A 24765-nucleotide genomic window follows, 5' to 3' on the forward strand; every position below is an offset into this window, starting at 1 on the left:
TTTTTTTTCCTAAGGGAGTTCTTGGTATTTTCTTGTGAGACATCTAGTTCTTTGAAAAATTTGTATTGGAGGAATATTTTTATCGGTAGAAAAAACCCAATGAGAAATGTTGTTATTTGGCTTATCTTTGGAACGAAAATATTAGTTTGTATAAAGATAAAAGATGTTTTCAATAACTAGAAGGAATAATCGAATTTGAGTTGAAAAGTTATTGAACACTAATGAAATAAATTAGTGCTGCCAATAATTTTAGTTGAGAAAAATTGGTATCGATAGGAAATACTCTCCAGTTATATCGGCGATCGATACTTGGTATTTATCATTTTTACGATACCGACACTAGTATCTGAATAATTGTTATGTTGGAGAAAAAATATTAATACTAGCGATAATACTTCATTTGAAAATTGAAACACGATTAATTTGTTCTTCTAGTGATGAATTGTCATTTTTTTTTAAATATATGGTAACTATATAGAAGTGAAACTCGATCTATTTTCAGCTATAAAAAATCAAAATTGAAGATTTTTGCAATTCTTTTTTTAAATTGTTCCACTTTCGATGCATAATATGAAAAAATAATATTAATATTAAGGCAGCTGGGCCCAAAAAGCAAAAATTCAAGAAATCTCCCAAACTCCGTATAGAAGTATTTAAATACATAATACACACGCTGTTAAAATTTAAAGACAATTTACCACCTCTAACCAAAGATAATTGCAATTGAAAATGACATTTTTACACAGGTGGTATGGAAAAAGAGAGAGAAAACCGCGAAATTTTATTATTTTTGTGTTGAAGAAATTGTAAGAATTTCACGAAAAACTAATATTACTTTGATTAATACATGCATAATTACCTCACAAAATTCTGAAATTCCCTACCACATAGTTTTTGAGAAATCATTGATAAACTAGTAAAGTAAACACATAAAAGCATACGTGGAAGGAAGTGAGCAATAGCCCGTAAGAGAGGCGACATTAGCGAATGAAAAAGACAGCAGTAGCATAAACTATAGGTTGGGAAAGAACTACCTTAAAAAATAAATAATAACCGTTTAAATTACCGATCCTATGTTAAAATTTCCTTTTTTAAAATTGACTTTTTTAAAATAAAAAATCATAAAATAAAAGTTTTTGAAAATTAAATAATTCTTTATTTAAAATTCGTCAAAGAATATGTTGAAAAAAAACATGGATTTGTCAATTTGTTGATTTAAGATAAATTTTTAACAAAAAAAATTTTATATAATAATAAATATTAGCAGAAATAGTAAATATAAAACAACAGTATGTTAAAAAACTATCTACAGATGTAGTATGAATAAAAAATTTGACACATTAAAGTTAAAGTAGCACGAAAAAAACATTAAGTCTACACAATTACACAACATTTTTTAATGCATAGAGTTATGCAATGATAAAGAAGTATAAATTATAACTAAAACGTGTCAAAAATTTTACGTTCTTTGATTTGTAAACAAACTTTTGTAACTAATGATTCATACAAATATACACTGATAAAAAAATTGACTTGACTCAAGAGCCAAACTCTTGAACCAAGAATTCCATTTTGAAGAAAATTATTTTCTTGAGTCAAGAGAATAAATTCTTGAAACAAGAAAATTCTCTTAGACCAAGAATAATTTCTTAGCTCAAGAATTCGGATTCTTGGTTCAAGAGTTTGACTCTTGAGTCAAGTCAATTTTTTTATCAGTGTAATAAAATCTGTGCAAAGTATGATAATATCTATCATTTTATTGACATAAAATAAAACAAACTGTCCAACTTTTGTCAGATTCTTTCTTCTCATTATTACTGTACTGAACAATAGACTGCATAAATTAATTTTTACATTACTCGAAAAACATTCCTTTTGTTTGATCGATACATCATAAAAAAAAAGGATGCTTTTAAAAACACTAGATAATAACGAAGTGATAAATTAAATGTCGCCATTAATTTTGATGGTAGGTAACATCAGTATTTTCAACAAAGAACAATAGTAAAAAAAAAAAAAATTAGATTACAGCGGTGGGCTATACCGTAATAAACGAGTTACATTATCATAACGAAAAATATAATATTCGGAGAGTAGAATAACAACTTAAAATAAAGCCCTTTATCTAGAAAAGAATAAACCGCCTTGAAAGATTCTACGATTGTTCCTATTTCCTTTTTTATCATTTTCTCCTTCTCAGTGATCGTTTCTTATCTCTTACACTCAGTGCTAGTTTTTTATTCCAAAGGGAAAACTCCTTCACCACATTACCAAGGCAAGTATTCATCAAAATCGTAATCGTTTAATCCAATGTATTTTTTTATGTTTTTCACTTTGACTAGAATTTGAAGTTACATTTTTTTGAGATCGGTTTTAATAACGTTTTAAAAAAAAATATTTCTGTAGAGTTTGTTATATTTCTTCATATTTTTTCTACGTTGCAGTGTATTATAAATAGATTCAATATACATCTATGTATATTGCATCTAAAAATATCAGACGTGGTACAAGAGTAATCTTCCAGAACTGAAACGTTCAGAGCTTTAAAATGGTTTAATAATTTTGAAAATTTATTATTATAAAATATAATTCAACGATATTTAATTGCATTTGACGAGATTGGCGGCGTTCGATGCAGTTTCTTGAGCACTTGTAGTTATTTTTTTACACCGAAAACGATTCGAAAAGAAATTTAAAAGTTAGATAAAAAATAACACTTTTTTAGAAATTTTTCATCATTGATTTCTTTTCAACGAATCAACCAATTTCTCAAAATCTTTTGGTCCGAATCGGTTAAAATGGTTTAGAAAATTTATAAAGGTTTACTACTTGCACCCACTTTACACCCACCCACCCCCACACACACACAAACACACACACACACACACACACACGCGCGCGCGCGCTGAGATCTAATGAAAACTCTATTTTCGAAAACCGGAGTGAAACCAATAATACAACTTCCAAAGTTACTCGAAAATTTTTTTCGATAAAATAAAAGAAAAATCGTTTTACATAATATAGGGGTCATTCCATGTCAAATCGACAAATAGTTGGAATCAACCCCTTTCGATGTGGACAAATTTTGGTTAGAAGTTTTTTTTGATCATGTAACGAAGTTTTGCCAAAGAAAAAAAAAAATTTTTTTTTTAAAAGATGTACAAATTAAAAATTTCGCAATTTTGCCAGTTTTTCAATTTTGTTTTTGTAATATCTCGAACGCAATTATAGATACAGGAATGGTCTGTATTGTAATTTTGAGCATTAAAAAATTAAATGCATGACGTGGAAATATTAAGTAATAAATTAATTTCAACTTTTTTTTTAATTTTTGGACATTATCTTAAAGTCATCCTTAACGCATGAAATAATTGGTTATTTTTCCTTTTTTTACCTTATTTCAAGTTGTTGACATTACTTATTGTCCTATCAACATGGAAATAATTTGAAATTTGAAATTGAGAAACATTAATTTGCAGAAATTTGTATGTAAACAAGTATTCGAAAGAATGAAAAAGAATTGATATTCTCATCTCATTATTTCTGGATTTTGTTGAAAATTAATATTTGTCTGAGTTATTTGGTGTTAAAAACTGTAATTAAAATAAAAAAACAGACAAAATATGTTATGCGCTAAAAAAATAAAAAATTGTATCATGTGTTAAGCCTGACTTTAGGATTATGTCCAAAAAATAAAAAAAAGTTAAAATTAATTCATTATTTAATATTTTCACATCATGTATTTAATTTTCTAATGCTTAAAATTATAATACTATAAATCTGCATAACTTTACCTTAATTAAAAGTTGCAAAAATGAAAATAGTATATTACACTACTAGGGCAGAAAGTTTGAGATTTCTGCATTGCGCGCCATGATTCCCGAGGCTACGCCTCGGGCATCATGGCGCGCAGTTCAGAGCTCTCAAACTTCTGCCCGTGGAGTATATACTATTTTTCTTTGTAGCCGGTTGAAAGTACGTAAATATTATAATATACTAGATCAAAAAAAAAAAATTGATGCCTGCCTCCGACATTTGCGACACGAGCAAAGCGAGTGCTGCTGGTCGGGGAGGCAGGCATCAAATAAAAAAAAATTAATGTAGATAATTGACCAACATTTTATTTGAAACGTTTTGAGCTTAAATAAAACTAAAATTTCTGGAATTCAACAAACATAAAAATAAAAAAGACGAGCACATTAACTGAAAATTGACAATAATTAATAATAATTAAATTTGATTTATTTTATACAGGTCACTGTCAAACTGTATCTTAATACTGTCAATGGTAGATAACCAGCGTAAACAAAACATAGTAACAAATGACTAATGCCAGTCGGGTTAATGAAAGGATTTTTTGTTCCCGCTGTTACAGAGTGTGAATATGCAGCTTTACCAATGCACAAATCTTTAACTTTCTGCCTCGAAATAGGTGCAAAATATGCGTACTTTAGACCGAGGTATAAAGAAAATTTTTTTTTGGAAATTCAAAAATTTACATTTTTGAAAAAAAAAAAAGAAACACCCTTGTAAAAATTTCAGGATCTTTTAAGATCAGTACAAGGTATTTAACAAAATAAAATTGAGCCAAAATTTTAACTTTAAATGTCATTTGTAACGATTTTTAAAGTTTTTAAATTTGATAAATTTGGCATATACAAAAATTTTTTTTTTCAATAGCTAGGATTTCACTGTTTTTCAAATCTTTTTTAATTCAATAGTTTTACAAATTAAAAAACATTATTAATTATCGATACTTACCTACTTATAAGATAACCTTGGGAATGTGTTAACAAAGATGTACCAAATGACAAATATTAGTTAGATTATGAATTTACTCGTTTATTAGCTTGAAAATCGAACAAACAATTGTTTTCGTGGGATCTATAAATACCAAAGTCGCGAAGAGTATTAAATAGGATTACAAAATCGGGAAACAGACAAATTCATGACATATAGAGCATATGAACAACTACATAATAGTTGTGCAAAAAAAGTTACATGGATATTCAACTCGGTTATAACACTTGGTGAGTCTGTAGCTGAATTTCTCTGATAGTTTTCAATAGTTGCTGCGATGCACATATGTCAGTAATACGATGCACAGGTCAATTCAGTACAGACATGTAACACATAACATTCTAGCACATATTGAATAATGAAAAAATCGAAAAACTATAAAAAAAGTGACGTAAAAACTGTACATTTGAAGTGGTATGTAATCAAGCAGCATTTTCGTTTAATGAACATCAATTAATAATTTATACTTGCCAGAAAAAACTAAAGCTCAGTACATTTAAAATAATCCGCAATAAAGCTTCAGAACTCTTGTGAATATAAAAGTTAAAAAATTCAAATGAGGATAGATTTGAGCTTCTATTCAAACTCCGGCATGTTAAAAGGAAAATAAGTGCAAGAATGTAAAATGAGTATTTTTAATACATTCGTCGAGTACATAATTCGGCAACTTTACATCTTTAACTTCACTTATTTAACAATCTAAATCAAAACCTGTAATTGATGCTCAATATTTCAACTTGTAAATAATAAATAATCTTGCGATTTCTTAAAATAATTTGATCACATCCTTCTGAACGACTAGATTTTGCAAATTACAATAAAACTCTTCTATGCGAAATGGAAGATAGGGTAAAGACTCCACAGAAAGAAAGTCTTGAGTCAAGCGTAAATTTTTTTAAATCAAGAAAATCTTAAGGAAGATTAAAAATTTCTTGAATGAAGTTAAAATTTCTTGAACAAAGTTAAATTTTTTTAAGCCAAGAAAATGTCTTCTTCCTTCAAAATAACTTCGGTCTTCCTTACAATTTTCTTGATTCAAGAAGTTTTTTTTTTCTGTGTCCATAATATTAATGTGGCTTCGGTCATTGATTTTAATAATTATTATATTTGAATGTTTATTGTAATGTATTTATTAGCCAAAGTATCATATATAAAAAAGCATAACAATAGTTTCAGCTCATAAGCTCTTCTAAAAAATTTATAAATGATGTATTTATGTTCAATTTATCTAAACTGATTAATACACGCACGGAAAAAATATGGTTCCTTGTCCCTGGTCAATATGCCTCGTCAATATCTGGTTCCTTTACCCGACTTCAAAATTTTAAAGTTTTTTTCAAACAAGATAAAAATTTTGGTTCAAGAAAAATACCAGTGACAATTTTCTGATATGGCCTGATATGCCCATAAATAATTCTTGAATGGGATTGTCAGGCCATATCAAAATCTATATGAATAAATTAAATTTTCTAACATGGCCATAAATAGTATGCTTTTCAAAATTTCACTCTTATTTAAAAAAAGGATCGACTTTGATTGCAGAATTTGATTATATTGACTAATAAAAATAACGTATTTTCGAATAAAGTAATAAGAGTTATCAATAGAAAATCTAAAAATCTTAATCCGTAAATTTAGAAATCAAATTTATTATTTTTCCCAATCAACGTGATATCAAAAATAAAACGAATTAATCAAGAAGAACATGGTCTAAACTAAAATTTTATGTTTCGGAGTAATTATATAAAATTTCCTATCTTTCAGAGTAAAACTTTATACTCTGCAAAAATCTTTATGATTTAAGACCTTTCCGGTCTTTTTTTAGTTGGCTTATATGATTAAACACATCATGAAACTCAGCACATCTTATGCCAAATATTTGCTCATGTTTAGTAATAAGCAAATAGTCGAACGATAAACTTTATCAAGCTAAATCAAACTTAACTTGTTATTCAATAAAATCCTTATCCAATTTGTTTAATTAATATAATTGACCACTGTACAATTCATTCAACTACATAGTGCAGGATAATTTAACCAATTAATATTCGATTTTCTGGTAGACAAACTTTCAAACAAATAAACCCATTACCATAAAAAAATAACGATATAATAACAATTGCGCTGATACAATTAAATCAATCAAATATCTATTCATGCCTAATAATGTTAATTATATTATATCATAATATAGAATATTAATGAAAGTGAATTAAATTTCAAGTGTATCCAATTAAAATATGTTATAACCCACAAATGATGAGAATCCGTACTCTAATATTGACAATACTGCCGTTTCAAAGCTTTTAGAAGCAAGAACGTGCTAGCGATTCTCATGGGATAACTCAGTCATATCGCGACATGCATGACAAGAGAGACCATGACGAAGCATTTACATTCGCGTGAAACCTGGGCTAGGGACACCAGCTAAATGCACCACCGTGGAGAATAATAACTCGTTATATATATATATATATCGTCAATTGCGCCCTGCATCGTGAAAATCCAGGTGGCGCCCTCGTCCTCGAGAACAGTACGAGTGCGAATACGAATACGAATACGGGGTAGGTAAAAACAGTCCAAGAGCAAAGAGGGATACAGCGAATAGTTACTTGCTCCTGGTGGTAGTGGTAGAAGGAGGGTTACTGGTGGTTGTGGAGGTGATAGTGATGCTGGCGGTGGTAGTGGTGGTTGGTGCGGATGATGCGACGACGACCGGGCGTCGACCGGTAGTCGAATTCACTGCCTTGCTTAAGCAACTTATGTTCCATTGCTCAACTTCTTTCGTCCTTACGATCTAACTTTAAACAAATATCTTTTATTGACTCACTCCCAATTTTCAGATTTTAAAAGTTTATTATTTATTTTTTATTTTACTCTTTTTTTTGGGATTTTATTTTTAGTGATGACAAAATAATTTACAATCGGAATTCTAGTGATCACGTGGACTGTAAGCTTATTTTAAAGTATTATTTATTATTTATGATATGTGCCGGTAATTAGTTTTGTTCAAAACAAATATAAATTTTATGGCTAGTTCAAGTTATGTTAACATGAAGAAAAACTTCAAAGGGATGTTTTCAAGCATATTTTCCAGGCTCCCAAGTTAAAAGAAAAAGGGTAGGATTTTTTCTTATTAAAAAGTTTGATAAACTTATGCTGAATTAAAAAAAAAATTTTTTTTTAATTTAATTCATAATTACGACCATATGTGATGTATTATTAGTTATAATTACTTAAACTTTTTTGTTAATTTTGCTAAAGTATTTAAAGAAATACGAACCTCGTGTTGGAACAAGAGGCGCGTGTTATCGTAAATAACAGCGTCATAAAAAGCTTCGACAAATATGAATGATCAGAATGTGTACAAATAAAAAAAAAATTGAATTGTGCGTTATACATTATTATATGTTATATTTAATATTTACCAAAAGGGTGAATTTAAAAAAAGAATAAATAATTATTTGAGTTAATATCTTTGATCATTTATGCGTTAAATGATCATATAATGCCTTTGATCTCGTGTAAAATGTGTTTTCTAGCATGCACATGTGTAGCCATGGCTCATCATGAAAATAGCAGTATCCAGTCTGATGCGAAGTGATGTGATGAAGTCAATGTATTTATAGTATAATGTACAATGTGCATCATTATAGTATTACGTGATGATGATAATGATAATAATAATAGAGGGGAAAGCAACTGTCAATCAGTATTCATGTAGAAACTGATGATAAAAATAATTTTCTTTTTTAATAATTTTATAAAATTAACTACACGTTGTTTATTTGAAATAGATTATATGCGCTTACTCGATTTAACCTTGTCTCTAAAGAGCTGTTAATTTGCTTATAACAAAAATGAACTTTATGATATTATACTAGTAAATACTCAAAGACAACCATTTAAAATCGTTTTTTTTTCATTTTTAATTTTTAGTTTATTTCATGAATTTTCAAATTTTGGAAACTTTTTTGCAGTGGTTGCTCATTAATTTGAACCGTTCTGTGTATTGAATATTCTGTTTTGATACCGGCTTTAGTTGAACCTCTTCCAATATCAGTGTTTAATCCAAAAATGATAGTTTCAATTTCGGTACTGATTCACTCGTAAATTAATTATCAGAAATATTATTTTCCTTTTCCTGTTCTTGTAAAACTTTTGGACAGAAAAATTTTTTATTTAAACTAACTCATTCGAAAGGAGATAAAACACAGGATCAATGTAATTTATTTAAACTTGAAAGTGTTTTAAATAAACCTGAAAAATTTCAAACACCGACTTTTATTGCTTTCTGAGAACAAAAAAATTTTTTTTTCTAGTTGAAGAATTTGTCGATCATTTTTTTTAGCAGAAAATAAATAAAAGAAATAGACAAAAATTTGAACCTGAACTACAGATTAACACGTATTTTTTTTTTTTTTTCATTCTCGCCTTCAACTCAGTAAGCAATTCCACATGCAGATTAAAATATCCTCTATTTCTTTTTTGATATTCTACTTCAGTCAATACTTTTTTGCTAATAAAATAAACACTTTTTCTATATTTTCCAAAAAGTGGTCTTTATTAATAGAAAAATTCCTTTAAAATAGAAGCCCTGCATGCAAATTTTTTTGTCACATCAGTGATTAAATATCAAAGAGAAAATATATTTGAATTTATTTGAGGTAAATGTTTTTTATTCTGGAGAGTTTGAGGAAAAATACAAAAGACATATTTATTGAGAAATGGAATGTGAGACAGTATAGATTGTTTGACGTGGTCGACCAAGAGTTTACAGAAAAGCAATCGTTTTATTTCTCTCCGGAAGCTTGAGACGACGACGCGAATCTTTGAATATAAACGAAACTACGGTGAAGACAACGCTTTGTAATTCATGGGCTAAGGGAAGGAAGTCGTAATCCCACACGCCTCAGAGCATCGTCTTGCCCCAAAGACTTTGAACTAGCGAACTATAGATACCACATCTATATATATGTTCTTTTTATATTACACTTTGCTCTCTCTCTCTCTCTCTCTCACTCTCTTTATTTTTCTTGGTACAGTACTTGACTCATGCTTCTCTCGAGCACGTGTCATATCGTAAAATCTATATGATATCTAAGTAAAAATTGTTATACGATCAGTTTCTTAACGACATGTCGTTTACGTATCAACATATATATCATACGTGTATGTATTAACGATGGAGTATGCATAAAAAAAATTTTTTTTACCTCTTGAGACAGACACATTGTAGCAAAGTACAGTACAGGTACGGTGAGAAAATAATACCTCACGAGAAAGGGGTCAAACGAGGGTAGTTAGCTTGGACTATGACCTAAGGACCTTACAACCCTCACCTCAATGGTCCCTTGTTACTCACGTTGTGCATAAAAAAACATTTTTTTACACTTACTTACTTTTTTTATTTTTATTTTTTTTTTTAATTTATGATTACGGTTTTTATTCAGTTCTTTGTTTGAGAAAAATATTCAATTATTTTATTTATTTTTCAAGTAATTATAGAGGCCAATTAATCTGAAGTTTAAGCTCACTAAGTGTACTTGAAGATGAATTATATTTTACTCTTACTCTTATACTTTACTATTACTAAAGTTAATTTATTCTCAAAATCGAGACTCCGTGACTTGGAGAATGAAACGATAGCCCAGCAATTCACTTAACTTCCTCGTGAATTTCTCAAGATCTTCTGCAGTTCAAACTAAACAATGCAAAGGAGAAGTACTACATTGTTCGTCTTGGTTCTGGATTATGTTTTGTTACCATTATACTCCAAAATTCTAAAAGACAAGTTTATGTAGAATCGTTTGCTCTGTCGTGGTAAATATTTGGTTGTGTACCTTTTACTTTAAATATTGTTTATATTTTACGACAATTAACCATAATTCACTATTATTACAATACTATTTATACTTTAAAGAAAAGTAATTAGTGTAAGAAGATATCGTTTACGAAAACGTTCTTTGAGTTGAGTATACTTGAATATATTCATACACTGAAAAAAAAAGTCAACTGAGAATTTTTCTTGGTTCAAGAATTTTTCTTTTGAATCAAGTTAATTCTACAAATAAGATATATTCTCTTAACAATAGAGAGTAACTTTTAATTACCACTATTGTCAAAAAATTTTTTTTGATGATGCAACAATACGTATTAATTTGAACAGTAAAGTTTCTATCAACTATTAAATTTTGAATGACGCATACTTGCTTAACTTAATTATCTTGGTCATTATTACGCAGTCATTCAAAAATGTCTCAGAATATTACTTGATGTCAAATAATTAGACGTTCAGTTTTAATAAATTCAAATGGTAGTACGAGAGTAATCATTAGACAGTGTGCCAATTAGAAAAACTATCTTTATCTAAATAAATGATTTTAAGGGGTTAAATACAACTTGTTGTATTAGTTAATGAATTTATTGTATTCAATTACGATTTCTTTATTAAAGAGTGACTTTCTCCACTTCAAAATGATTTTGTTTTCTTTCAAGTGTGATCGATGAAAGTGAAAAAAATTCTTCTTTAGCTGAAACTGATTTCGTGTTCAAAAATTGAAGTTTTTGAAAAAAACTATTCAGTTTTTTTTTGTTCTTTAAGATTTAACATTTTTAACTACCTGATGTCAATTACCGTAAAGTTAATTGAAGCTGAATCGACCTGACAATACATATCCTGAGGCAAAAAGCTTAAAAAAGGTCATCCGGCAACCGGAATAAGAGTTAATTTTTCATTATTACTTCTGAAATTTAATCATGTTTAAGTAAGTTGATGAATATTTTTTATTTTTTGTATTTTGATGATCAAATAAAGATAAATGAATATCGAAAAGATTAAAGTTTTTACAGAAATAAGCTAGCTCTCTCTACTCCTAGAAGTATTTTATTCAAAAAACCGTCATGAAAGAAATATTTAAAGTTCTTTTAAAAGCTTCAAGTGACTACTACCTTCTAAACTTATTGATTGACTGTATTTATCTTATAACTTAATCCGATTGATTGCCTGAAAAATCAGTGGAAAAAATTTAACGTCTATCGACACACTCTAATACCTGATGAAAAGAGTAAAAATATTATAAAATGAAGTGAGAATAACTTAAAGCTTCTTCTATTGGCTTCAATGTTTTTTTTTTAATTTAAGCTAAATTTTTACTTAAAGATAACTAAAAAATTTCATAGAGGTATTCTATTGAACTGCAATTAAAAACCCGTTATATGCATTAATGACGATTTGAAATTTTATTTGTACTTTTGTATGAAATTGAACTCAAATTAAGAAGATGAAAAGTTCAAATTTCATTTTCAATACTTTACCACCAATAGAAATTACAAAGAATTGACAATCAATTTTTAATTTGCAATAAATGTGAATTGAAAATCAGATATTCTATTAATTTTTTTAAAAGTCAATTATGCTAATATCTGTGACAAGTAATTTATTCATTCATCAATAATTCTGTTGTAAATTATCTGCTAACGTTTGCTGTTATAAAATCGATAAAAATTTAATTCCAAACGTTTTGAATTTCTGTTTTATTTAATTTTATTAAAAATATAATATTTCATTTTCATCGCAGATTGAAAAGATTTGATTACATAAATAAATTATGTATTTATTTATCAAGTAATCATATTTGAAAATGAAACGAATAGGTGCTGAGAACATCAATGTTGTAATCAATTCGATAGGAGAATGGTAGATGATACAATTTGATTGAATGCGCGTTCTACTGAGCAATATATTCCCAAGATTACTTAAAACTTATTTGTGCATGAAATTTTCACGGAATTATTTTATGAAATTACATAAAATAAATTTCATTTAAAAAAAACTCTCGTTATTATAAATATCATGTTTTGAAAAAAAAAAAAAATCTTATTTTCTTCACAAAAATACTTTACATTGTTTTGTATGTAATCTAAAAGCAGCGGAGAAAAAAATAAATAATCCATGCGTATCTTTGAACAAAACAAAAATAAATAACAAATAAATTTAGTTACTTTTTTGTACTTTATTTTTAGTTAAAGTTATAAAGTACATATATCTAGGTCTAAAACATTAATTAAATAAACTCGTTTGTACAAATAGTTCATAAATGTTGATTAAAAAATTTAGTCCGCAGTACAATGTGCTATTGTTTATATAATTATATAAACCATAAATTTCAAATGATATACTCGAGTAGAATAATTATATTTATTCAAGTATAAATCAAGATTGTAGCATAAAGTATGCTTGTTTGTTAACCTAATGTTGATAAACACAGAAAGAGAGGAATGTAATTATTTTGCATCAATATTTACTGTGGACAATTTAGTTTACAAGTATATGGATAAAGTAATTGCTAAACTGCTAATATTAGATAAACTGAAAAGAATTAGTATCGATTCAAGAAAAATATTTAATGTAATCACACATTTAAAAAAGTACTTGATTCGAGAGAAATATTCATGATCGAATTAAATTGTTTTAAAGGGCAGTGTGTCTTGATTTAAGAATCCTTTTTTCTTGTCCTGGCTCGTTTCTTTAGCTTGAAAAATACTACATATTTAATCGAGAATATGTTATCTTTACTTGACCTCTACATGGCAAAAATAATATTTCTAACTAATTTTAAGTTTCTTAGGTCTATGGTTCCTGAGATATTGTGATAAGTGACTATATAGATGGACATCTTTAATTGGAGCCTGTAGGCTGATGCGCGGAAAGGTGTGAGTGGATTTTTAGCTAAATGTAAGAGGAAAAGATTTAATTAATAATTATTTGTACCTGGTGTACGTAAATGTGTTTTTTTTTGTATACGATCCTAGCAGTTTTTTTGTATTTATTATGAAATTCACTTCCATTTTAGCTGCCAAATGGCCTTTTTTTATACAACGAAATTTTGTATCGAATCGTTTGCGGTGTAAAAAAATAACTACAAGTGCTCAAAAAATTACATTGAATGTCGCCAATCTTGTCAAAATTTTTCAAAATTCCAAAAAAATATTTTTAATATAACTTCAACATTTTGCGTCAACTCGTTTGATAGGTAATAAATAATCTTTTTGTGTTTGAAAAACTTCATCAACAACCACTAGAATTACGTGCTCGAAGAGCTCGAAATAGAACAAAAGTGATGTTTCTGAGCTTGAAGAGCTCAGAACTTCGGAGTAGATAATTTTTCAAACGTTTTTTATATAGCGGAAAGATCCAGGGATGGCCCTGCAGGATCAACCGTTTTTCAGATTTTTTTTACTTGAAACCAATCTGAAACCTATTTGAGATTATTTTTGATGATCTGTATGTATGAGAATAGATTTTTGTATCAATGTATGAGATCGCTGAACTCTAACATCATTCGACCGATCACCATGAAAATTGGCATGCATATGTATTTTTTCTTGACGAAGGTTTTTGCTTTATTGTAACTCGTCACTAGATTGCGTTGCATCATATTAACTTATGATCGATCGCTATGAAAAATGGTATAGTGAAAATAGTGAATTTTTTGAATTAGTTTGGACTGTGTTATCTTGAAAAAAGAATAAAATATTGAACAATAGATTTTTCTCAAATCTAATAGACTTTTTTAGTTCCGTTGAAACAAGAGAATCTAAAATTGATAACGCATTTCCCGACTGACAAGTGGATTGGTTATATTTGAGCTTACAATAAACAATAGCAATTTCAACAGGATTTAAATAATTCTCACTCTGTTTAGTGGATACAAACTAGACGGTTTCTGTCCTCGGGAAGAAATCGATCTGTTCCTACCCACAAGTAGTTGCATTGGTTTGAAATTGTCTCGTTCTGACTACCTAAATAGACATTGAAACTTAGAGTTCCAATGCAAGTAGATATTACGAAAAAGATAGCGTGTGGCACGGAGTAAAATACAATTTCAGATTATAGATGAGCCAACCCTTGCATAGTTCAGTTTTTCAACACTTCGTCTAAAATCACCTTGTTTTATCTTTAGATATATAAATTCTCCATTTCCCGTTCTTCGATACTCTACTGGAATGTATACTCAAATTGAATTTAGGAAAACAAATAGGGTTTAAAGTATTCAAATTTTTATTATGCTCTAGAGTAAACTTGAGAAAAGAAACCGCAGATCACAAAAATTATTAAGCTACTTTACAAATATTGTAGTTTACGAAAGTAATTTTTATCCGAACAAAAACAGTTTCACTGTAAAAAAATTGCGCCAAGTCCACGTTCATAAAACTCATCTCAATAACGTTTGCACTTTACAAAAAAAATAAGACTCAATATAATAATTGTCATTCTCTACAAAAAAAAATGAAATACAAAAAAATACCAAGAAACTGTCATAATGTTAAAAAAATTGAAAGAAAATTTGTTGAAAATTTAAAAATTAAAAAAAAATTTTTTTATCGTACTTGGCGCGCGTCATTGAGTACCCCAAATTTTTTTCGGAAGAATTTCAACCCGAGAAAAACGATTTTGCTCGAATTTATGTAATTATGTATAGTTATACATATTCGGGTTGATCAGCTCTAATTACATAATATATGATTTCATATATTCTTATACTTATAAATTTACATTAGTCAAGCATACTCAACTCATTAAAAACACTGCTTACTCGATTAATTATCAGTTTCAGTGAAAAAATCCGTTTTTAAATTTTTTTTTTTAATTTTTAGTGGACATAACTATCAATATGGTGGTGTGGTGAAATCATCTGAAATTATATAAAATTTTTGGATTCAATTTTTTTCAGCTCTGTCATTAAGTTTCAATGAAGAAACTCGATATTGCTTAGTTTAATTGTAATTAACACATTTTGATTGGCAATCACACCGCATTTTCTCAATTTAGTCGGCCATATGTTTTCTTTTCTAGAGCACTCAATTGTATCCACTTTGAAGTAGTTTTCATAACCAAACACGAGAGGGCGTTTTAGTAAAATCATAAATGATGTCTGGAAGATTAAAAAATTTTAAATAACATACGTATGTGATTATTATGACATGTCGATTTTACTTAAATTTTGTAAAACTTATTATTAAATAATAATAGTTGATTAATTAAATTCATGCATTTTATAGGTTGACTTAATTATAAATTTTTAATCATTCAAAGGATGTTTATTTATCCTGAAAAAATTTGGGGTACTCAATGACGCGCGCCAAGTACGATAAAAAAATTTTTTTTTAATTTTTAAATTTTCAACAAATTTTCTTTCAATTTTTTTAACATTATGACAGTTTCTTGGTATTTTTTTGTATTTCACTTTTTTTTGTAGAGAATGACAATTATTATATTGAGTCTTATTTTTTTTGTAAAGTGCAAACGTTATTGAGATGAGTTTTATGAACGTGGACTTTGCGCAATTTTTTTACAGTGAAACTGTTTTTGTTCGGATTTCACATCTTTTTGTAAAGAATGAAAATTTTTGAAACGAGTCTTATTTTTCTTTGTAAAGTGCTAATGTTATTGAGATGAGTTTTATGAACGTGGACTTGGCGCAATTTTTTACAGTGAAACTGTTTTTGTTCGGATTTATTAATAACAACAATCATTTTAGTAATAATAATGATAATGATAAACATTATTATTGCTTTCATTTTTAACATCAATTTATTATTACCGATATTAATACTTTCAGTATTATAATTACTATTATTGTTATTTTTATTATGGTTACCAATGTTATTTATTGTTATTATGATATTGTTGTTAGTAAATGACGCAATATATCAAACGCATAGTCATGTTTCGTATTATCAAGAGATTAAGATTATTTGAAACCCGCTCAATTGGATGACAGTGCCACCTACAGGCAATAATCATAAGATCACAGAATGTTCACACTTTTTAATGAGAATTCCCCAGACTGAACATCTGGTTTATCCGAAGAAAGTATAACTCATACAATGTTTGTGTGTTTAAACTGGTTAACAAATAAAATTTAATTAAAAAAATATGTTTCAAACATAAACATGGAAGGTTGTATGATAATTTGTTCTATAAAATTTTTGTTTCATAAGATACTTTTACATTTTTAATTTCAAACGTAAACTTTTCCCGCGCAATATTAAAAATTCATAAATAAATGAATTTTTCAGGCAAAGCTATAATCATATGAAAAGTCGTTCGTTCTTTGATTTTACAGCTCAAATTATGATAAAAAAATTAAAGTTTTCTTTTCTCATATTAGCTAGTGGTATTAAATAATTTAAACTGACTAATCCGCGTAAACGCCTCCGGTTTAAATCGATAACTTAAATTATCGATGGAAATTATACATTTCTTATATATACAAAGAGAATTTTGACATTTTCTTAATAAGAAAAAATTTTAATTTAGATTTAATACTGCAATACACATTAATTCAATGAAAATAACAAACAATTATTTTAGTAATAATAATGATAATGATAAATATTATTATTGCTGTCATTTTTAACATCAATTTATTATTACCGATATTATTACTTTTAGTATTATAATTAATATTATTGTTATCGAAAATATGAAACATTAGAAATTAGATTTCTTGTTAAAAAGTGTTCCTATTCAGAGATATCTGAATAAAAAATTATAATAGGGACAAAATTTAAGCAGTTATATTCAACGCTGTCTGAACCGAAATAATTCTGATTCATAGAACTAAACAATTTTTTCATATTTTTTCAATTAATTAATATTAGGAAAAAAAGGTATGAACTACTGTTATAATAGAAATTTAAGAAAAAGAAAGAACGTAGAATTTAAAATAAAATTTGCAACCTCAGAAAAACGTCATGTTTACAGTAAACACAGTCGGTAGTCTGACGCTCCGTTTACAACGAAATTTTTGAACGGAACTTGGTGCCAGATTCTACCGAATCTGTGGATTATTTTTTTTTTTATTTAGTATTATAATTTTAAAAATTTTTGTTTTGTTGTTTGTGCTCATTTACTTAAGTATTTTTTTTAACTTTAAAAGAAGTTAGTAGTAGTTATTTTATTTAATTTCTTGTTAAGTTTAAGATAAGTTAATATATTTTAAGTATTAAGATGTCATATATACATAGAAAAAGAAAATTTCTTGAACTAAGAAAATTGTAAGGAAGACCGAAGTTATTTTGGAGCAAGAAGGAATTTTCTTGGCTTAAAAAAAATTAACTTCATTCAAGAAATTTTCAATCTTCCTTAAGATTTTTTTGATTTAAGAAAATTTACGCTTGGCTTAAGACTTTCTTTCTTTCGGTGTACCTCAAGTTTTCAATTTACTTCTTTTGTAAGAAAAATACGTAAGCACTTTTAGAATTCGCAGGCCATCTTACTGATTGTACAGTCTCATCATCTATTTGGATCCATGATAAATTATGTTTAATCATCGCAACATGATAATTTTCAGAATTACCATCTTTTGAAGAGTTAAATATAGCACTTACAACAGCATAGTTTGTATTACATATTGATATTTTTGCTTTGGGTACCGATTTTATAAACCCTTTTTTCCTATTTATTAATTTATTTTTTCCTTTGATGGACACATGTAACTTCACAACTAATATCTGTTGCAAGGAATTTAATGAAATTTTTGTTAGCATTTCTTTGACTTCTTTACAATTTTCACAAAATTTGAAATTAGTAAACCAATATCCAAATGATGAATCAATTAATTATTGTAGTTCAAATGTTTTTTTCTCATCATATATTGAAACATGTAATATATTTTCTAGTATATTGTAAGAATTAGAATAATTGCATGTTTTGCATCGATCATTAATTTCTAATTTAAATTGTACTAAATTTCTAATATCACAATTATCATCACAAATTTTAAGAAATACTGATACAGGATCGTTATTTGTCATAGAATAAGGCTGCTCTATTAATGACTCTTTAATGTCACTGGACTTTAGAAGTAATTCGCGATTATTATATTTGCTAAATAAATTACTAAGTTTATTATTGACAGATTGATTAATAATGTCCTAATTATTGTATTATTAAACATACATTGAATAATTGAATTAAGACCATCGGAAACGTTATCACAGTTTTCGATACCTCGACAATCTAATAAACTAAGAGAAGCTTTTTTCGCATTTTTGAGTTCAATTTGAATAGAATGTTCTTCAACTGCCCAAATCATGTCCCATACTTTTTGCCAACGTGTATCAGGAATTGGTATGGTAGGTAAATCAGACCTATAAATTTTTCTTAAACAATTATATTCTTTAATTGCTGAAGAGCTTGCTTTAACGGAATGAGGATCAAAATTGATTAAATGTAGTCCACGTAACTCTGTTACACGAGATAGGGCTACATAAATTTGACCAACATTAAAAATGGTGTTCCCTGCTTCAATGATGGCATTTTTTAAACTTAAACCTTGACTCTTATGAATAGTTACTGCATAACTCAAGCATAATGGAAATTGTTCTCTTACAACGAAAGCTCTTTCAAATAATTGAAATTTTACTTTAATACCATTTTAAAAATCAGCTCCTAAATTATCATTTATTATTATTATGATATTGTTGCTAGTAAATAAGACAATGCATCAAACGCATAATTACAATACGAATTATCTGAAAATTATGATTATTTGAAACCCGCTCAATCGAATAACAATGCCACCTACAGGAAATGACCAAAAGATCATAGAATGTACACACTGCTTAATGAGAATTCTCGAGACCCTGAACAGCTGGTATATCCGAAGAAAGTAAAACTCAAACAATGTTTAGCGTATTATCTATTTGGTCTTGTTAATAAATTAAATTAAATTAGAACAATATGTTTAACAACATACACATAGAAGGTTGTTGGATAGTTTAGTTAGTAGTTTACTCTGTAAATTTTTTTGTATTCATAAGAAATTTTTTTACATTCTTAATTTAAAGTTTGTACTTTTCCCACGGATATGAAATGTTCATAAAATTATTATAAAAATAAATTAAACTTTTATTTTCCGTAAAGAAACTAGTAGCATCGATAAAATTTCATGAAAATTAGTCGCGTATATCTTTTGGATGAGATTGATAGACTTGAATTATCAATCATAATATTTATATTTTATAAAATCGTAGGAAAAATTTTTTATATTTTTTGTATTTTAGGAAATTGTGAATTTGGATTTAATACCACAATCCTTAATAATTTAATAAAATAATCATATTGTTCAATATTATGAATGCAATTATTTTTAACATCAATCTATTGTTATCATCAACAGATTCGGTAGAATCTGGCGCCCAGTTCCGTTCTCAAGCCAGACTACCGAGTGTGTATATACCGTAAGCAGAATCGTTTTTTGAGGTTACAAGTTTTTTTTCAAATTTAATTTGATTTTTTTTTATATGATATTTTATAATAGTAGTTCATGCTTTTTAGTATGGGTATTACTTGATTATTATCAATTATCTTTATAATTTCTATTTAAAATTATTAAAAATAATCAGCACAAACTATAGCGACCCAGATTTTTAGATTTTAACTTTTTTCTTATGTAAAAAGCGGACGGCCAGAGACTAAATAATATAACGATGCATGCTAATCTTATAGTAGATGGGAAACTACAGTGAAAAAAAGATATTTGACAGCTTGCAATTACACACGCCAGGCGGCGCAAGAATAACTTTTACATGAACTATAGCTTAAAGGGGATAGTTTGCCACCGGAAATGTATTAAATTAAAATTGTCAATTTTTATTATAATTACAAAAAAAACTGAAATCTGAACAAAAACAGTTTCACTGTAAAAAAATCGTGCCAAGTCCACGTTCATAAGACTATTAAGAAAAAAAAATTTTATTTCTTTACAAAAAGATATAAAATAAAAAATTAAAAAATCCAAGTAACCGATATGGTTGTATATGATTTTCGAAAATTAAAAAAAAATTTTTGTAAATTTAAAAATTAAAAGAAACAATTTTGGAACGTATTTAGTGTGCGTAGTTACGAAATATTTCACTTTTTATGAAATTCCTAAATTGTATCTACTAGAACATTTAAAAAAAAATTAAAGTATACAATAACGCACACCAAGTACGTTCCAAAATTGTTTCTTTTAATTTTTAAATTTACAAAAATTTTTTTTTAATTTTCGAAAATCATATACAACCATATCGGTTACTTGGATTTTTTAATTTTTTATTTTATATCTTTTTGTAAAGAAATAAAATTTTTTTTTCTTAATAGTCTTATGAACGTGGACTTGGCACGATTTTTTTACAATGAAACTGTTTTTGTTCGGATTATAATAACTATCAGTATTATCTTCTTTTTATTGTTATTATTAGCATGATTATTTTTATTACATATTATTATTATCATAATTATGTTGTTAGTAAATAATACGATTCATCAAACTCAATGAATGTAAGCATTATGTACAGAATATTGTCGTTTTGAATGCCCGCGCAGTTCGGTCGCAGTATAGCAGTGCCACCTATATCTGTAAAACACTCGACCAGAATTACTTAGGCAATGATCAGCTGACTATTACATAGAAACTAAACCCAAACAATGTGAGCTCTTGTAGATATTGACTCTAGTTAATAAATAATACTTAATTTAAAAAAAAGTTAATTTAAAAAAATCCATATGTAAAGTTGATAGATAGTAAATTCTAGAGGTTTTATTTAAAAAAAAAAAATTTTAACATTTTATGTGATTGAAAAAATTTTCAATTCAACTTATATACTTTTACCGCGGAAAATTAGTGCACAAACAATTGTAACAATAAAATCACGTTAAACTTTTATTTCTCGTAGAGTAACTAATAAGCATTAATAAAATTCCATCAAGTATATCCTTTGGTTTAGATTGATAGACAAATTATCAATCATAATATTTATATTTTATAAAATCGTAAAATAAATTTCCATGGTTTTTGTAATATTGGTGATGATTGTTACTATTTCTTTTATTTTCGATTTCGAACTTTCTAACTACAGTTTGTGTTAGAGTAACATTGACGAGCCCTAGTGAGCATCGACGCAAGTTCATAACTTTTTTTTTTAACTGTAGTCTCCCATCTAGTGGAGAGTTACCATACATTCTCGAATTATTTAGTCTGTGGCATGTCACTTTCTCCATAAGAAAAAAGTCAAAATCTAAAAATCTGGGTCGCTATAGTTTGTGCTAGAGAATTTAATTAATTTTAAATAGAATTTATTATTTTCAATGACCATTATCAATTAATATTGATAATATAACATATAATGTATAATTATAGAGTAATATTGGAGAAAAAAAAGTTCTGTAGAATTAATAAAATTTTACAACCTAAAAATATCGTTCTGCTTACGGTAAACACATTCGGTAGTCTGGCGCTCCGTTTACAACGGAATTTTTGAACGGAACTTGGCGCCAGATTCTACCGAATCTGTAGATTACTTTAATAAGTGTTTAATTAGCACATTGTTTTTTAAAAAGACATTGCATACATTCAATTATTGTGGGAAAAAATTTTTATTTTGGAATAAAAAAAAAGCAAATTAAGTTTAAGATTGTTTGACATTTTTTTCTCTAATTAATAAATTATAAAGCAACATTATTTCTTTAAATTACTACTATTTTTATTTTTTTTACTTTGATCGATAATATAATAAAAAAAAAAAAAAAATTTATAATATCAAATCTCAAGAAACAATAGTTGAGCCCAGCTCTGGGGCAGGCTTGTAAACCAGAGTTGGCCCAGTCTTGATTTAAGTCTAAAATAATAACGCTGGCCCAAGTCTGGTTACCAGGACTGGCCCATGGACCACAGGGTTGGACCACAGTTAATTTTCAAGTCTGGCCCATGCAATTTGATAAAAAATAATTAAAAAAAAATTTTTTAAGAGTTACTTTTATTTTTATTTTTAATGTAGAGCTAACGAAAGTTCAGGCCGTTTGACTCTTAATTTAGACCTATTTTTCACTGTCTATAGAAATAAAGGGAAAATTGCATTCCGATCTAACCGAGATTCGAACCCGAGCCGCGCGCTTGCTAGACCGATAAATAACCCCTACATCGTACGATCGATGAGTTGACGTACATTTCATCATTCTTATAAACTAAATCTATAAGGCGACGAAGTGTGACAGTTTATTATTTATATAATTTATGTTATTTAATATTGTGTTTTGATGAAAATGAACTATTTTTTACGAATATTTATTAGTTAAAAAAATGCAAGAGTTAAGTTTTTATATTACTTTAGAATTAATACATTGTTCTGTATATTTTTAATATCTCATTATAAATTTTACTGTTTAAAATTATCAATATTGAAAATTCAACTGTAAATTATTATGTTTTAATTTTCTTAAGACCATATCAATTTTGACGATATGCCGTTGTTTTGGTTAAATAATAAATTTTCAATTTTAGCATTTGCTAACAAATATTCGTTAAAAAATAAATATTTACTATTTAAAATTCTATTACATAATGATTACTGTGGATTTTTCATTGAATGGCCAAGTCTAGATTACTCAATTTTGGCTCAAGTATGAGTTGCCATTCAACGGCCATGGCTAGGCTTCCCAGCCTTGGCTCAGGTTCAGATAATCATTGGGCTGACCGAAGCTTGGTTGCCCAGTCTTGACCTAAGGCTGGGTTCTCTTGCCTCGGCTATTCTATGGCAAACCAGTGTTGGACCAGGCTCGGATAGTCATTGGGCTGGCTGAGGCTTGGTTGTCCAGTACTGGGCCAGGCAAGGCCTCGTCATTCAACTTTGCCAGTTCCTACATGGGTTATATCATTTGATCTTGGTTTTTAATCAACTACATTTGAATTAACGTCAGCATTTTTAAAAAAAAAGTAAAAAAATTATAATAAATCAATTCTAATAATAATTCATCAAAAAAAATAAATTAGACTTGGAATATATATAAAAAAAAAAAAAAAAAAAAAAACAGTAAATAAATGAAAAGAAAATAATAAAAAATTTTTAATTTATCATCAACGAATACATACATAAAGTACAGTTATTAAAATAAAAAAAAAATTGAGTTAAACATAGTAACTTTAAAAAAAATATAGCATTATGTGTAGAGGTAAAGATGATGAAAATACACTCTTAACATGTAGTTAAAATACTAAAAATTTCCATGATCCCAGATGTGATGAGAAATAAAAGAAGAATAAGTTAAAACAATATAATTTTACATGAGTAAATACGATTTATTTCAATTTACAGTTCTTATGGTATAAAATCATATCTATTGAATGAAAACTCTATCTTTTTCTCTAATTTAATAGAGCTCGTAATTTTATTGTTGCGTTAACGAGCGCCTAAAATTGATTGCAATTAAGAAGGAATAGTATTTCATTACTCAAAAGATACGAATACTGTACATACTCATACATGATGTTCTACTCGAATAATCTCGTTGAATACATTAAAAAAATAAACAGGAAAAGCGGTCGACCCTACATGCCAGCCATAAAATATTCCACAGTGGACGAGTTTGAACAAACAATTTTCAAATTAAAAAAAAAAAAAATACCAACAGTTAGCCAGAATTTAAGGTAAATTTTCTAAATATTTCATTCTTAACCTTCGCAGTCATTAGTATTACAATGGAAAAATTCTTAACCCAATTTTAAATTAGAATAAGAAATTTCAGAATATCATGAATAAACGACGAATCAACCGTCAAAATTATTTGATCTACATTAACGTTATTTTTACCGAAAAAGAGTAGATTTTTTTCCTAGAAATTATTTGAGATAGGAAACTAATCGAAATAACACAAATTGGTAATTAAGAAGTGTTACTTGCCTGTTACATCGAAACTAATTGACCGATTTTGCTCGTTTTCGAATTTGATTGAAGTAATCACTTGAAGAATAATTGTACCAAGTTACATCACGATCTTTAATAGATTGCCATTTAAATTATGTGATGACAAGACGGGATCTAATCCACATATCTACATTATATGTTCATCGAAATATAAATTAGAGAAAATTTCCTTAATGACAGAGTATTTAATTATTTTTAAGCGAGAATTAA

The 24765-nt window shown here is 27.6% G+C and overlaps 1 protein-coding gene across 2 annotated transcripts in view; it reads left to right on the forward strand.

Annotated features, from left to right (window-relative positions):
* The first annotated feature begins 7246 nt into the window (after positions 1-7246).
* Stg-1 (stargazin related protein STG-1) overlaps positions 7247-24765 on the forward strand; it is a 41676-nt gene continuing 24157 nt past the window's right edge. The window contains exon 1 of one of the 2 annotated variants that reach the window (XM_074242605.1): positions 7247-7920. The gene's annotated coding sequence lies outside the window, so the exon portion shown is untranslated. The remainder of the gene's footprint in view (positions 7921-24765) is intronic. The other variant, XM_074242604.1, reaches the window with a different exon arrangement.

Source organism: Cotesia typhae, unplaced genomic scaffold, assembly GCF_013202065.1.
Source record: "Cotesia typhae breed Kobodo isofemale line unplaced genomic scaffold, CoteBio_Ctyphae contig_4, whole genome shotgun sequence".
NCBI lineage: Eukaryota > Metazoa > Arthropoda > Insecta > Hymenoptera > Braconidae > Cotesia > Cotesia typhae.